This window comes from Haemaphysalis longicornis, unplaced genomic scaffold, assembly GCF_048455015.1.
Source record: "Haemaphysalis longicornis isolate Haplotype H1 unplaced genomic scaffold, Haemaphysalis longicornis Haplotype H1 scaffold_74, whole genome shotgun sequence".
In the NCBI taxonomy this organism is placed as follows: domain Eukaryota; kingdom Metazoa; phylum Arthropoda; class Arachnida; order Ixodida; family Ixodidae; genus Haemaphysalis; species Haemaphysalis longicornis.
The window spans coordinates 440700-457456 of record NW_027526431.1 but is presented as its reverse complement, the minus strand read 5'-3'; positions in this window follow the sequence as shown (position 1 = coordinate 457456).

Sequence of the window (16757 nt, the reverse complement as noted above, 5' to 3'; positions counted from 1 at the left end):
TAACATTGGCGTGCCTTTCGAGTGATTTTTTACTGCTATGCTGTCCATTACTCATAATGAAACAGTTTGTAATCATTAAACTTCCCGTAGGCTGTGCTACGCTACCGTTTTAAAATCTTGTCTATATTTTACACACCCAGTTGAGAACGCAACTTCTTGTGTCGGAAAAGACGAGAAGATTCGCCGTGGACGTTGCGTTGAGGGTAAGGCAATTCGTGAAAAAGTGCAGACGATATCAATCACCCGGCTGTGATTTGTTCCCCTCTCAGTGAGCCAAGGACATCGTGCGGCGTACAGTAATGAACAAATGAAACGACAAGACAAAAATATGAACCAGAACTCACAAATACCGCGATTTCTTTCTGTGCAAGTGAAATTGTCGCGTGAATTTATTACAGTGACAAAACTCGGGAACGTGTCTTTCCAAATAAATCACTAAAGGGCAATTTGTTTTATTTCCACTATCTATATTCCTTGATTTTGCGTGTTTCATTTTATATTTTCGTGTTCTCATTTCACTTGTCCATGATTGCACATGCCGATGACATGGACGGCTTGGGCAGCATGTTTTATAATCTTGGAGATTATCCCGATGCAAACACCACACATGTTTGAAAATGCTATCTTTTTGAAATGCAAGGCAGGGCATGGTTTGAAACACTAGAATTTTAATGAACAAAACTGAAACACACTAGGCTAGAAATCAACTACTCTAGAATAGGAACGTACTGAAGGCTAAATGTTTGCAGAGCAAAAGTTAGCCGCCTTTTTGTGATATCCAGCCTTTCCAAAGAGCTCGCACCGCCGCACCGCTCCCCACCATCGAACCTTTAGCACATGCGAAACAAAAAGTTGGACTATAAGATGGAGAGGGGCTACCAGGCACATGTGTTAGAAGGAGACGTAGAAAAACAGGCCAGCCAGTCGCTTAAAAATGTTGTGGTCGATTCTTTTGTACGCAAATGTGGCCACTCAAAAAAGCAGAATACCGTAGGCTTGAGGGATATGTTACAAGTAGGCCAGAACGGCAGCAATCCGTTTTGTCGTGACGTTTATGCACGTGCACCGAACTCCTTAGATAACGTACGCGTCATCAAAACTGCTGATAACAAAAACAACTGGGCTACCAATTTTTCTCCCGCTATTTGTAATGGAAATAACCTAATGAACGACTTCGTTGGTCCAGGTCATTGCACGCCAAAATCCATTTTACGCTGGCGTTTTATTCAGTCTATGGCAGGTCTCTTAAGGTTTGATGATTATATTTCGAAGCCACGGAGCATTGCTCCACTGCTGTCGCGGTCCTCCCGCCTCGCAACTGCGCGCCTACGGCGACGTCTTGCAGAGTAGCAACGACGCCACCACAACGATGGCCGCGTCATACCTTACGGACGGTACCTCTGGTGTAGAGTCTACCTTCCCCCCTCCGGCAGTCTGTCCTCCACTGCAGCTGCACTGGCTACACGCCCTTCTGAACCACCAGGGTGGCCTTCGAAGCAACCCGGTTTGCCATCTTTTGTACAAGCGTTCTCTGTGGACCGAGGCGCGACTTCGGCACCTAGCACACCATGTTTGGGCGCACGCCTTGGGGTGGTGACAATCGAACCCGCTGCTGACCCAGGCATTGCGACCGCTTGCGAGGTGGTTGCTGCGACCCCTTCCTTTAATCATCACGCGATACGCCATGACCTTTTGTCACCACCTGCCAGTTAGCGGACAATTGCAGCGCACCGCGGCGATTGCAGAGGGCCTCCGAACAAGCAGCTGGGGAAAGCACGGGAACAAATGAACATAATAGCCGCACACCAACTCCTGCCTCCAGGCATCCGCTGCTCCTTTGCCTCAGGCAGCAAGCATCGTGCATCACGCTCATCGTCCTCCCCTTCAAAATCCAGGGGCCAAACTCTGTAAGCTAGGCGTTCGGGTAACCTGGGTTCGCCACTATCAGCGAGCCGTCAAAGCCGCTGCTGGGCTGACACGAGCTCTACGGAGGATAATCACGACTCGCCACACCAGACAACTATCCCGGTGAATAACTATACTTCCAAGGCGCATCGACGCGTTTGTCGCGCTTTGCCACGTAAACCCACTGGCCCCAGAAAAGCGCCTCGAGCGTCGGCAAGACGCAGCACCCAGCCGTCTGGCGCAGCCTGTCACAGGCTGAGGTACGACGTTCTCACAACGCCTCCGCTGGCTTTGCAATTACTGCCTGTAGACCGGGCACACCGTTGCTGCCTGTGCAGGCTGCGTGCCCGGATTGGTCTGCCCTGTTTAGCAGTCGCTGTACTTCGCTCGACAGCAGTGCTAATTGCTGCTGCATGGTTGTCGCCTCACTACCGCCTGCGACCGCACCGGAACTCCCAGTGCAGGCCACCCGAGGATACTAATTGTCCCGGACGCTTCCTCAATGCCGTCCTTGGACTGTCTACAAAAGCGTCCGTGAATACGGACGCACATAACTGTATATAGTTCTAAACCGCAGTCGGCTGTTTGCCATGCAAATGATTTTTCGCGTTCATTTGTACATAGCTCCTTCTGCCGCTTTTCATGCATTTTTCGCGCGCTTTTATGAGCCTGTTATTCCATCACGCATTGCGCGCTAGGAGGGGGGAGCCATGTAGCCGCATCATCATCAACGCCAGCGCCCCATCATGATCAGTTCTTCAGATGATGACGCAACACAGAGAACACGATGGCCTCCGCACTGCTCGACGACGCTACACGGACGCTCTCCGATTCTCAGGCCCTGTGCTCGTCCCCACGCAACTGTGAATAAATGTAGGCCCTGCTGCGCCGTCACATCGGCCGCCTACAACACAGTATATGAGGAGGTTGTTTTCGAAATGAGTCAGTGAGATAAATGAAATGCAGTCAAATGTGTTATTTGATATGTTTTACATGTCTGCTAAGGGAAGCTTAAGGACTCAAGTAATTACAATTATGCGGCGGATTAGGTTGATATATTTCGATTGTGCTCGCATTTTAATGAAACACTGAGTTTTTTTTTTTTCAGTGTTCCTATAAAAATTTATTGAAATTGGCTTTCACGATTGGTGCGGTGGAGTTATCGCAAAGAAGGCATTAAATATAAGTAACAGTGCCCCAAGAGTACTATAACTATACCTGCAGAGCAGGCTAGTCTTCTTGGCAGCATAAGCAGCTCTCTCCGAATTCTTCCACGGGACCATTATCTTGGGTGTGCCGGAGGTCGCTTAGGTAGTAAGCAAATTCTTCAGTGTCTTGCCATGATTTTCCAAAATGCTTCACAGGATCGTCACATCTTCTTCATCTTCTTGTAAGCGGCAACAATTTAGCGAGGTATTTAAAGGGTAAAAATAGGAGTGAAACAACAAAAACCGAAAACAACCTGAATCAGTTTGTAAGGGCTGGAGAAATGGGATCAAATGATCGTTTTACATCCCTCAGTTTCATTTCATTCACTTCCTTTTCGGTTCACTTTGCCTACTGTTCAAGTTTTCGACGTCTGGGGCGGATCTTTCGCCGACCTATTCATTGCCACCAGAATCCATGGTGAACGAGTTCCTGAAAGCAGAAAACTTGCGAAAACACCCAGAAAACAGTCCTAGTTGTCAGGTTGGAACTCGCAAGGAGGCTGCCATGTTTGTTATATGACGTCACTCCAAAAGCGCGCTCTAATTGGCCCAATACATTTGTCTCGTTTTTATCCGTTCCACAACAGGACGTGGCTCATTTTCGGTACCAAAAACGATCCGCGTACGCGTTCGCTTGGTATCATCTGCCCTTTTTGTAGCGACCGGTTTTCTTGGGGAAAGTTTTACAGTATTTATTGTTACTACATTTTTATCTGACTTAGTTCTGGTTTGTGGATTTGTCTCGTTCGAAACCAAACTCGTTATTTGCAGTCACTGCTCAGGCACTGAAGTAGGCCACGAGCACTGATTTGCCAGACTGTCCTAGCTCAACCTCTTCTTCGTCGTTCCTCAGGCCATCAACAATCACTGTGTAGCAGCGCATTGTTTTCTTTGCATTTTCAAAATACCCATGTCCTCTTTACACAATCCCAGCTGCACGAAGCACTGCACCGATGCCTACTTCCTGGAAGTGTCTTCTGGAGGATAGTAAGTCTTCATACGAGAAACTCGTGCAATATCCATTAGCTGTCTTGTAGCGGGAGATGGCGAGGGTGGAGCGGGTTATGGTAGGTCACAACCTTCGAAAAAAAATTTACAAGTGCAGACCAGACGTTACAAATATATGTCTGGCTTGTAGAGCTTATGCAGTTAGAAACTTTAAAAATATAAAATTGGTAAAAATGTCTAACAAAAAATTTACATAAATCAAAACGCGCGTAAATATGCATGTTGCGGGAACAGTCATAACTACCAAATTGTAGGTGCGATTCAAACGCTACTTGGCAGAAACGTAATGAGGGCAATAGCCCTTGCATCTAACCTCCACGATTTTCACATCTTTAAGGTAAGTTGCGTAGTCATAAAAAGACAGAAAAAATTGATATACGGCAGGTTTGGTTTTCACACAACTCGCCATAATATAAAATATAACCAAAAACATATTTGAGTCATTCTTTTTGATTGAATATTCTATATATAAAGAACCAGCATGCAAATTTGAATGCACAAAATGTTAGTGCAAGCAAAGTTATCACTGTTCGCGTAAGAGTGGGATGAAAAAAAATCAAGTTTTGAGAAAAATGGCTTTAAAGGTTTAGGCCATTTGGGCATGTAATCGAAAACAGTGCGCCTAAAATCCACTAGGCTCATAGCTTGCGCCCTCCTTGGAACCGGCACGAGAGCACCACCCACGGCCTTCTATACTCGGTGACAACTTAAGAACGGCACCGAAAGTTGCCGCTGTGCCTTATCAGCGTAGCCGGATGTTTCTCCGCGGGGCGCAAGTCGGGCGTTACTAAGAATATTTTGAAAATGGCGTGAGCCGTTTCCGTGATTTTTAAGTGCGACGCACTTCTTAGTCGGGCCTACTCCTGCTTCCACCGCCGTCCTCCGTCCGCAGCCTAGCAACGGAGCTAGCTACCGTGCCTAGCAACGGCGCCGGATTTCCGACGCGTGAGGGCGCTTGCATAGCGCCTCCTCTCCCCCCTCGCCTACTCTCCTAAAGCCCCTTTACTACTCTCCAGCTCGCAACACCCTCTCTCGGCGCGCCAGCCAGGCCACTACACTATATAAAAAAAAACAGCATCCGGCGCCAGGTTTCGATCCCAGGAGTTTGCGGCCGCAGCGCGACGCTGTACCGACTAAGCCACGGACGCGACGCTGATGTCAGTGTTAGTAACGCGCCTTATATCTTTAACGCATTCAAACTACGTCGTCAGCGGCGTGCGTTGGCGACTCAGCGGCGTTATAGCGGCTGCAACAACCCTTAACGGTCCACTTTAGCGGCCACAAGGCGGTCGTAATGACCGTCGCATACAACGACAACACAAACAAGTGCTGAAATAAATACTGTCGTTTCACTTTACTTTGCGTGTGTGTGTGTGTGTGCGTGATTACATTCCCTCTCGAACATCTCTCGAACATACACGTTAATTCACCAAGATTTCCGCAGAGGGACAAACGAGGCGTGTTAAGCCGAACGTGATCACGAGGGGGTGTTAATGTATCTAACGGGCAAAATGCCACCAAACTTCAACAAACCCCCCTCATAGCATCACCCCGTGCTTCGCACTTCCTCATACTCCCCTTCGGGGAAATGCGGGGGAATTTTTTGTACTTAATATGCTTATAAACGACTCCAGTAACGACAAACAAACTGCGTGAGACAAGACACACGATATCACGCATTCATAGCAAACCCCTTTCAAAACGCGCGCGCACTGATGTCACGGTTCCGGCACTTTGGCGGAGTGATACACTACATGAGGTGGAGCCGTTCTTGAGTTGTAACCGAGTATAGTGTAAGTTTTAAAAACAATCGATTGTACAATGTCCCACAAAATGCGTCCAAAAGCTTGACAATGTATCTAACCAAAATATTATTACGTAGTATGTATATGAAGAGACATTTATCACAATATGGCAGATGCTATGGAATCGGAAACCCTCAGTTTCGGTTTCGGATGTGCCTAGGAGCGGAAAGAAATGGTCATAACTTTTCAACCGATTAAGATTACAAAATATTTTTTTTTTGCAAAATATTCCTCAATAGACAGGGACGTTTAAAATTCTAAGCTTAAGAAAAGGCTTTTTATTCGAAGAATGCGTTTCTGAAGCTGGTGACCAACCTTAAACTTCCCAAGGGGCCATAAAGACAAAATACAAGTTTGTTTGATTCGAAAAACTAGTTGTCTTATTTGTCCTGCAGCCGTTGTCCTGCAGAAAATGATGATTTATTCAATGTGAAATTACGAATTCAAGCCAAGATTTCCATTCTCCCGCTAAATCGTGTTTTCGCTGACGTCAGCAATAACTATCTCAGGCACGTACCTGAAACGAATGTTGTGTATGTCGGTTAGGGCTGGAGAGGACGACAAACCGTCTTTTGTTGCTTCGTTGGCCGTCTGTCCTCGAGACGGCGCCACAATGCCGCTCATGCCCGTGGTCCGTACTCGCTTTGTTTTAGATGCGACGCATCTCTTTAACTCGCCTTGCCCCTCCGGCGTCCATCCGTAGCCCGCACCTCTCCCTCATTCTCCTCGCCCGCCAGTTGCGCGGTAACGCCGCTCTCACCGCAGCGCCATCTGTGTGTTAGCGCCCGCTCTCACCGCAACGCCAACTGTGCGTCAGCGCGCATTAGCGCTCGGTTAACACATGCGCATGCGCTGCTCTCCCTCATTCCCCTCACCGTTAACGCGCGGTACATATAAACGCCATAACTGCGCCGCTCCGCTCAGTCGCTCCACCGCTCCGATGACATCCGATGACCACCGATGATTTGAATGGAGACTAACAGCTCTGCTACCGCGATGGTCGGCGCAACCGTAACAAGCACCGCCCAGATGCGTCGCACCACCCCATGGTTTCCCCCCGCGGAAAGATGTCGTCAATTTTTTAACCGGATTCCCACCTGGCGCATTTCTGTTACGGTTGATAGTCTTCGTTTCGTAAAACACTGGGTGTGCTCGACAAATACGGTCCCGTAAGGCACTGTCGCTTATGCCAATTGGCCAATTGGCCAGTGCCATGAGATAGAGCCTCAAAACGCCGGACTGTTGTGCAACTATAATAACAATATTGCCTGCAGTACCCTCTGCTGCGTTTGTACTTAGGTGTGCGTTCATAAAATCCATTATTTACCCCACCATACTTTATGCAATAAAAAAATTACACATCTCCACGCCGTGAACGATGCCGAGGTTGCGAAGCACTGGGACGGAAGTTGTGTATTTCTTGTGAGATGAGCGTCATTGTCCGTGCGTGCTGATGCACTCTGAGTTTTAAATGATTTTCAGGTGCAGTAAATGCAGTGTAAATGACAAGCGCCACACGAAGACAGTTCGCATCCCAGTACTTCACACCATCGGCATCGTTAAGGGCGTCTTTGTCCCCGAATGATCGTTGGATAGTTTAGGGTTATGGCTTTATTTTTGAGTTTTCTACCGTTCTCTTTGCTAGTGCAGTTACCGGCGCGCCGATGGTGCTAGAGTGTGCGCCGCTCTCAACAGATGGCGTACAATGCTGTGCGAACGTAGAGTTCCTCTATATAGCTCCCGCGGGGAGCTAAGAGTTGCGCGACCACGCGCCATCTTGTTATCCGGAATGCTGCGGGAAAGCGGCCCGTCGCGAGTGCAGGAGCATCGCCGCTACGCTTCCGACAGCGGCAGACGCGCGGGGGGGGGGCGCTTGGGTCGGCGGCATGTCGGCTGCGCCTTACGGCAGCTACGCTGGATCCCTGCGATGTCGCTCACGCTGCTGCTTCTGCTGTTACTGGGCGGGGCGCGGTGCCGCCAGCGTCGGCGGCTGCGGCGCCGCCGTAGTGGGGCTTCTCTGCGCGGCATGGATAACCGGAGTGATGTAATCACGGCGGCGCGTGGAAAAGGGTCGCACAACTCTTAGGTCCCTGCGGGAGCTATATAGAGGAACTCTATGCGCACGTAAAACTCCTTGCGCACGGACATCGCCAGACATTGGCACGGACATTGCGAGGTCCTAAAAAACTTCGCCCTTAAAAAAGTGGGTATTAAATTTAAAGGGACACTGAAGTGATATGTAAACATTGCGGGATTACTAGCGCAAATTGTAGTCCGCAGTGCCCAGGCCATGTTTCGACCACTCTGGGCGCGTTTACGCGATTTTATTTAGTAGAAAAATTAATTCGAAAATGCTGTCCTCCTCTCTTTACGCTCGCCCATTTTCTGTGGCGTTCTCGTGTGACGTCGGGAGGAGCCGAGCTCGCAATTGGCTGCGCTACTGCACGGCTCCCCGGCGTTCAGGCAGAGTCAGTCGGCCCAGCGTTTCGTCCACCGGCCGCCGACGGGTCGTCGCAATTCGTTCGCTCAGTTGAAACGAAGCCAGGACACGTTTGTGAAGGGAAGAATGTGCCTTTCTTTACTTGGTTAGTTTGTACACTGTATCTAGCTCCAAGCCAAGGTCGCTTCACACAAGCGCTGCACAAGCGCACATGCGACGCTTCGCTGACTGGTACGCCAGGAGGAAAATATAAGGCCTCTTGAAGGCGGGAGAAGAGTCAGCGAAGTCAATATAGGTACTAAGGAAATAAAATCAACTGATATTTTTACGGTACAGCGTAAAACTAGGGTGCGGGAAGCACTTTTTTGCGCTGGGCGAACAAGCACAGTGGTCAGCAGCACGACTATGCGTCTGCGAACGCTTTTCCGTCTAAGAAATGCAATTGCTAGACGTGATATATTGTCGCGAAGACAAGAACGATGCAGTTGTCTTGAGTGAGAAACACGTTTATTGGAGCGAACTTGTGCTCCCCTAACAACTCAGAAGAATACAGAGGCGGCGAAGCAGCGGTCAACAAAGTGACTTGCACAGGCGAGTGTCATCGAATCGAATGCTCCGGCGTCCGCACTGCAGGCTTTTTATCTTTCGGCGCGCGTGATTCTCGAAACGTCGATTCACATCGAGAACATAGTAGATCCAAGAGGATTATTCTGGGCTGTTCACGTTAGATCGGAATGCTCTCCCTATTACGACAGATAACACATGCGGCACAGAAAGAAAGAATGGAACACGCGCTTCCCTTGGCGCAGAGATAACACAGACCGGCACAGCCGGGCGGTAAAAGCAAAACACAAATAAACAAACCCAATGTATGGTTCGCGGCCTTACCCCCCCTCTAAGAGTGCATCGACCCGATGCTAACATAAGCGACAGTCCGAAAATAAAAATAAAATTCGTTATCGTCCGTAGAAAGGTTTTAAGCGAACCACGTGAACGACTTCGGGCCGCGTGCGTCGTCGTGATGTTCCGGAATCCCCATCGGGGATCACCTCGTAGGTAAGTTGGCCGAAACATCGTAGAATCTGGTAGGGTCCGAAATACCGTCGCAGGAGCTTCTCACTGAGTCCGCGTCGTCGGATGGGAGTCCAAACCCACACACGATCCCCTGGTTGGTACTCGGCGTCTCGGCGTCGGAGGTTGTAGCGGCCCGCATCCACCAGCTGCTGGTCCGTTATACGAACTCGAGCGAGCTGGCGGGCCTCCTCCGCACGTTGAAGATATCCGTGGACGTCGGCGTTGAGGTCGTCGTCTTCTACGTGCGGAAGCATGGCGTCGAGCATCGTAGTTGGCCTTCTACCGTAGACAAGCTCGAACGGCGTCAGCTGCGTCGTCTCCTGGATAGCCGTGTTGTAAGCAAACGTGACATACGGGAGCACTTCGTCCCAAGTCTTATGTTCAACGTCAACGTACATTGACAGCATATCTGCGATTGTCTTGTTCAGACGTTCTGTTAGTCCGTTCGTTTGGGGGTGGTACGCCGTCGTTGCTGTAGCGTCGTGTTGCTGTAGCGTAATACTCCTTGCATCAGCTCCGCAGTAAATGCCGTTCCGCGGTCGGTGATTAGGACTTCCGGGGCTCCATGTCGCAGCACAACTTGGCTTATAAAGAACTTTGCCACTTCTTGTGCAGTCCCCCTCGGAAGAGCGGCGGTCTCTGCGTAGCGCGTCATGTAGTCTGTCGCTACGACAATCCACTTGTTCTGTGATGGTGACGTAGGGAACGGGCCTAAAAGGTCCATTCCAATCTGTTGAAATGGTCTCGATGGGACGGCGATCGGTTGCAGAAGTCCGGCGGGTCTTGTCGGCGGCGTTTTTCGTCGCTGGCAGTCACGGCAGCTCCGGACGTAGTGAGTGACGTCAGAGGTAAGGCCGGGCCAGTAGTACCTCGCCTTGATTTTTCCAATAGTGCGCGCTGTGCCGAGATGTCCGGAAGACGGGTCGTCGTGGCACGCTTCCAAAATTTCGTCACGAAGGTCCGCGGGGATGACGAGAAGGTAATTCGCTCTTGTTCCGGGGCTGAAATTCTTCTTCACGAGGACGGACTCCAACCTTGCAAGGTGTTCGTCGAAAGTCCGGGCGAATACCAGTACGTCGTCGAGGTATACGAGGCAGGTGTGCCACTTAAGGCCAGCTAGCACAGTGTCCATGACTCTTTGAAACGTCGCTGGTGCTGTGCACAGCCCAAACGGCATCACCTTGAACTCGTATAGGCCGTCTGGAGTTATAAATGCACTCTTCTCTCGGTCTCTCTCGTCCACTTCAATTTGCCAGTAGCCGGTCTTCAGGTCCATCGATGAGAAGTACTTCGCGTGGCAGAGGTAGTCGAGGGCGTCGTCGATTCGGGAGAGGGGGTACACGTCCTTTTTCGTGATTTTGTTCAGTCGCCGGTAGTCAACACAAAACCTTAATGTGCCGTCTTTTTTCTTTACGAGTACGACGGGCGCAGCCCAGGGGCTTTTCGAGGGCTGTATAATGTCGTCGCTGAGCATGTCGTCGACTTGAGTCCGGATGGCTTCCCGTTCGCGTGAAGAGACGCGGTACGGTGACTGTCGGGTGGGTCGGGCTCCATCTTCGGTTATTATTCGGTGCTTCGCTAGAGGGGTCTGACGTAGTTTTGCGCTCGACGAAAAACATTCGCTATAGCGACGCAGCAAAGCCAATAACTTGTTCCGTTGTTCTTGCGGTAGCGCCGGATTCACGTCGAACGGCTGCGGGAGCTTGAAGGTCTCTACGGGTGTGCGTTCAAAGTCGGCGACCGCGATCACGTCACTTGCTTCTTGCGCTTCTTCGAGGAATGCAATTGCCGCGCCCTTGTTTAAATGCTGGTGCTCGGTGAAATTCGTAACCAAAATATGGGATTGGTGTTTCTTGAAGCGCGCAATGCCTCTTGCGACCGACACACCACGGTTGAGAAGCACCCTTTGATCGGTGTCTACGATAGCGTCGACGTCAGGAGCAGCATCTTCACAGTAGACTGCGACCATCAAGCTTGCGCGGGGTGGCAGGGTGACATGATCATCGGCAATCCTTACAGCAGCACGTCGTTCGGGGTTCGGTTCCGGCGTCATGAAGTGATTGGGGGAAAAAGTTATTGACTTGGTCTGCAGATCGATTATTGCACCGTTGTCCATCAAAAAGTCCATTCCCAGAATTACGTCGCGGGAGCAGTTAGGCAGAATGACGAACGCCGCAGGGTACGTTGTGCCGTCTATGGTGACGCGCGATGTGCACGTTCCACTTGGCGTCACGAGGTGGCCTCCTGCTGTGCGTATGTGCGGACCGTCCCATCTGGTCATAACTTTCTTCAGTTTAGACGCAAATGGTCCGCTCATTACCGAATAGTCAGCTCCCGTGTCTACGAGGGCGACTACGTCAAAGCCGTCGATGGACACCTTGACGTCAAATGCAGTCTTCCTCGAGTTCCGGGTTCGTCGGGGCGTCGTATCTCTGCTTGTACGTGTTGACGGTCGGGCACTGTGCATCGTCGTTGTCGTCGTCTTCTCAACGGACGTCTCGGTCAGGTCGGGTACGCGTCGCGCCGTGTAGCTGTCGTCGTGTTCAGGAGTCTCGTTAGGGCTAGGTCGGGTCGTCGGGTTGAGGGCATGTCGTGAATGATGGTCTTCAGCGAGTCGCTGCGTCGTTGGAGGGTTTTCATTTTTCCGCCGTTGTGCAACTTTACCTCCCGAAGTTGCTGCTTTTAGTTTCCCCCGCGTGGGCTGGGGGACCTTCCACGTGAGAAGTCAGCAGTGCTGCGGCGGTTCGGTGACTGATACGGGTAGGGCGACGGTGAACGGTTGAAGCGGGCTGGTCTTCGGTTGGTGTTGGAGAGGTATTCTTCGATCTCAGCAGGGCGCTGGCCGTATCGGGGGCGTGGAGCGTCGACGGAGAACCCTCGCAAACCGAGCCTCTTGTAGGGACAGCGACGGTAGATGTGGTCGGCCTCTCCGCAGTGGTAGCACAGCGGGCGGTTATCGGGCGTTCCCCACACGTCGGTCTTCCTTGGCGTCAGGTATTGGTCTGCAAGGCGTCGGGCGGGCGGCATTAGACGGCGGTATGGCTCGGCCTCTTGACGACGGGTTGGAGCAGGGCGGGGTTGACGAACAGCCGAGGAGTAGGTCATGGCTTGTGGTTCGCGGGGTGCTTCCGATGGCGTAGAAGTTCCCAGTGCGTTTTGGACTTCTTCTCGGATTACGTCGGTCTGGGAAGCCACTTGAGGTTGCGGCGTCGTTGGAAAAAGCTTCCGAAGCTCCTCCCTGACCACTGCTCGGATGGTCTCTCGCAATGTATCGGAGCTTCCATTTGCGGCACCGATGGTCTCCGAGAACAGCGCGTTCACAGGGCGGTCGTACTGCCTCGTTCAAAATTCTAGCGTCTTCTCAATCGCGGCCGCCTCAGACGCGAATTCCGCCACTGTCTTCGGAGGGTTACGGACTAGACAAGCAAAAAGCTCTTGCTTCACTCCTCGCATTAGAAACCTGAGCTTCTTTTCCTCGGTCATTTCAGGGTCCGCACGACGAAAAAGTCGCTTCATGTCCTCAACGAAAATCACGACTCCTTCGTTGGGGTGCTACGTTCGAGTTTCAAGCTAAAGCGCAGCTCGCTCTTTTCTCACCACGGTAGTGAAAGTCTTAAGGAACTCCCTTTTGAATTGAGTCCAGTCGGTCAAAGAACTTTCATGGTTCTCGAACCAAGTTCGAGTAGCATCTTCTAAGTAAAAGAAGACATGCCGGAACGTTATTCGTCGTCCCACCTGTTGAAGATGCGGACGCGCTCCACCTTCTCCAACCATTCTTCGGGGTCTTCAGCGGGGGCTCCCCGGAACGATGGCGGTTCTCGGGGCTGCTGCAGGATGATTGGTGACGTTGTTTCTTGCACCATGGTGTTGGTTGCAGCGTTCCTTCTCTGGGGCCCTTCTGGCAGAAGACCGAACTCGGGTAGCAATCCTTGCAGTCGGGGGCTTTCTCTGGTTGGACTGGCTTGGCGGCTTCGAGATGTCGTAGAGGGCATAAAGACTTAGTACCCAGCACCTCCACCAGATGTCGCGAAGACAAGAACGATGCAGTTGTCTTGAGTGAGAAACACGTTTATTGGAGCGAACTTGTGCTCCCCTAACAACTCAAAAGAATACAGAGGCGGCGAAGCAGCGGTCAACAAAGTGACTTGCACAGGCGAGTGTCGTCGAATCGAATGCTCCGGCGTCCGCACTGCAGGCTTTTAAGTGCGAATGCACTTTATAAGCGACCCCAAACCATCCACCGCCGGCGGCGGCGGCGGCGGCGGCGTCCGCAGTGCTCCTCTATATTTAAAAAAGAAACAGCATCCGGCGCCAGGTTTCGATCTGAGGACTTTGCGGCCGCAGCGCGACGCTCTACCGACCAAGCCACGGACGCGACGCTGATATCAGTGTTAGTGACGCGCCTTATATCTTTAACGCATTCAAACTACGTCGTCAGCGGCGTGCGTTGGCGACTCAGCGGCGTTATAGCGGCTTGATAACTGCGTGGTGTACACGTGATACTACAAACCCGATGGAAGAGATGGAAGAGAAGGCGGCGAGGCGGTGGGCTGCGGGGGCCGAGCGCAAGCGCCGCAAGCGGGCCGACAACCGTGCATTCGCACTTTCACATTCACCCCCTCGGGGAAATGCGGGGGAATTTTTTTATCTTTCGGCGCGCGTGATTCTCGAAACGTCGATTCACATCGACAACATAGTAGATCCAAGAGGATTATTCTGGGCTGTTCACGTTAGATCGGAATGCTCTCCCTATCACGACAGATAACACATCCGGCACAGAAAGAAAGAATGGAACACGCGCTTCCCTTGGCGCAGAGATGACACAGACCGGCGCAGCCGGGCGGTAAAAGCAAAACACAAATAAACAAACCCAATGTATGGTTCGCGGCAATATTGTGGAAACTTGGGGGATGCTTACTGCACGAGCGCAAAACAACAAATAGTCACCGAAGCTGCTTGAAATGCCAAAACTAAATAAAAGGGCAATCAGGTTATAGAATATATACCTTATATTACCGATGCCAGAACAGCCCGCTCGGTGGTCTAGCGGTCTAGAGCGCTGGGTATGCCATCGCAAGTGTTTTGACAGTCGCGAGTTCGAATCCCCGCGGGTGCGCGCTTTTTTTTTTTATTAGGTAACTTTTTTTGTTTTCTGCCGATGTTTTGTATACTGAGTTCACCTTTTTTTGGGCCGCAACGTTCATGGCTCAACGAACTAGTTCACAGAATGCGCGCAGGCTGGCACTGGCGCGCTAGCGAGTTCTCGTTGGCGTGCTGTTGCCATAAGCACCGACTGCTTGAGGGCAGTGGGCACAGGCCAGAATCAACAGACCCTTGGCCTGGTGCGAACACGCTTTTTACGATACAGGCATGAGTGAGGCAAGCTCCAAATGGGGGGGAAAAGCGCATGGCATTTGATCGTCTGCGGGGACGCGGAGGGCGTTCATGCACTGCGTAGGCCTCGGCTAGTGAATGCTACGATTCCAAGCCGGCCTGGGAGGCTTATCTTACGCATTTTACGGCCGACAACATGACAGAAGCGCGATACGGTGATTACTGAGATATTGAGAATGCCCATCCAACAACGCCATCGGTTGTGTTTTACAGAACCGAAACCGAAACCGAAACTTTGGTTGCTAACCTTGGGCATCGTCCAATCACGGTGCTCCCTCCTCCCAACGTCACAGCTTTAGTTGGCGCGGCCGCCGCAAACCACGCATAGTAGTTTTTCTTCTTTCGCGCTGTGTAAAATAATTACCGATTTGTCAACCGGATAAACGATGAAAAGTAGGCCAATTTGAGCCAGTCTACGCAGTGCAAGCAAAAACGGGAGCTTGACAAATTCACTTCAGTGTCCCTTTAAGCGGCCATAGTTCACTCTAGAAGCTTATAAGCCCTGCCTAACTTGCGCTTCCATTTGCCGGCCTCAGCCAATCCCATAGCTGTCCATAATACGCCATTAATTCTAGAGCGGAAAATTTGCAAGTGGTCCCATGACAATTTTCAGTTTTTTACTGAACTTCGCGATAAAAGTCGTCTGACTGTTATTCTACGAGGCACCTTTCGAATGAACCAAACTGGAATTTTGCCTTCGTGGCCTCTTTAAGTTAAGACATTTACCTTGCAGATGACTGTGTAGGGCCCAAATATAGCAAGGTTGGCGTGAGGCCCACACGGCGAGCAGGTGTCACGGAAAGAAAAAGCAAACCAGGCGGACAGTACGGGCGTAAGGGGCTCTAGTTTGAAGCGGTACTTTTGGGATACTTGCGAGGATAAAAGTCGCACGCGGGCAACAAGGCGCACTATCCTGGTCGTGGAAACGGCATCACAGGCGTATGCTGAGGATGCATGACAAAACCATGTAGAATGCTGTCCATTGGTAAGGTTGGTTCACGGCCATGTGAAAAGTATAAAGAATATCTGGCGTTATCACGACATGACTGATTATAGGCAAATGTTATATATGGTAGTGTGGCGTCCCAAAGAAGATTTTCCGCCGAGACATACCATGTGAACGTATCCGTAATGCGGTTGTTCAAACGTTTACGAAGTCCGTTGGTTTGGGGATTATATGCTGTGGCCACTTTGTGGCGGATCGAACAAGTGCCTAGGAGATTCCCGATTTAAGCGTTGGATATGGGGAACGCAGTACCGGTCTCTTCTTGGCTTCCTGCGTGCAACTGGTGCAGTGTTGTACCTTTAAACCTCCATGTTGTGCCATAGGGCAATCTATCGCATTAAAAAAAGTGCAAAGAATGTCGTCGATGAATTTGGATGAGAATGTGTGTCCTCTATTCGTAATTAGTTGCTGGGGAGCACTGTGGTGAATGATGATGTCTTTTAGAAGAAACCGAGTGACAGCTTTTGAGAAGCTGCTGCGAAGACCATGGGTGATCGCGTACGGCGTCCCGTTGTCAGCAGCAACCGCAGTTCGTTTGTTGCTGGAATGTGATAACGAGAACGCAGCGACTAGGTCTGAGTCGAAGGGAAAAAATGGTTCGCATTGAATGTCCAGCGCTTGTAAAGCGCCTGCTGAGTGCACAAGGGGTTTCTTCTGATGCTGGCACAGGTTGTAAATGGCGATGGAGTGTTTCACCGATCTGTTAAGGCCGGCCGAAAAAAAACGACTTCGGGCACGACCCGCAATAGCCGCTACTCCCGCGCATACCAACTATACTCCCACCCAAAATGGGAGAGAATATGACGAACTGCAACATTGGGGCCTCGCGAGAACACTTAGTCAACTGAGAGACCAAACGTGCCAAAATGAGTGCTGTGTGCAAAATTAAGGGACCAAACGTTGGACCCTAGATGTGA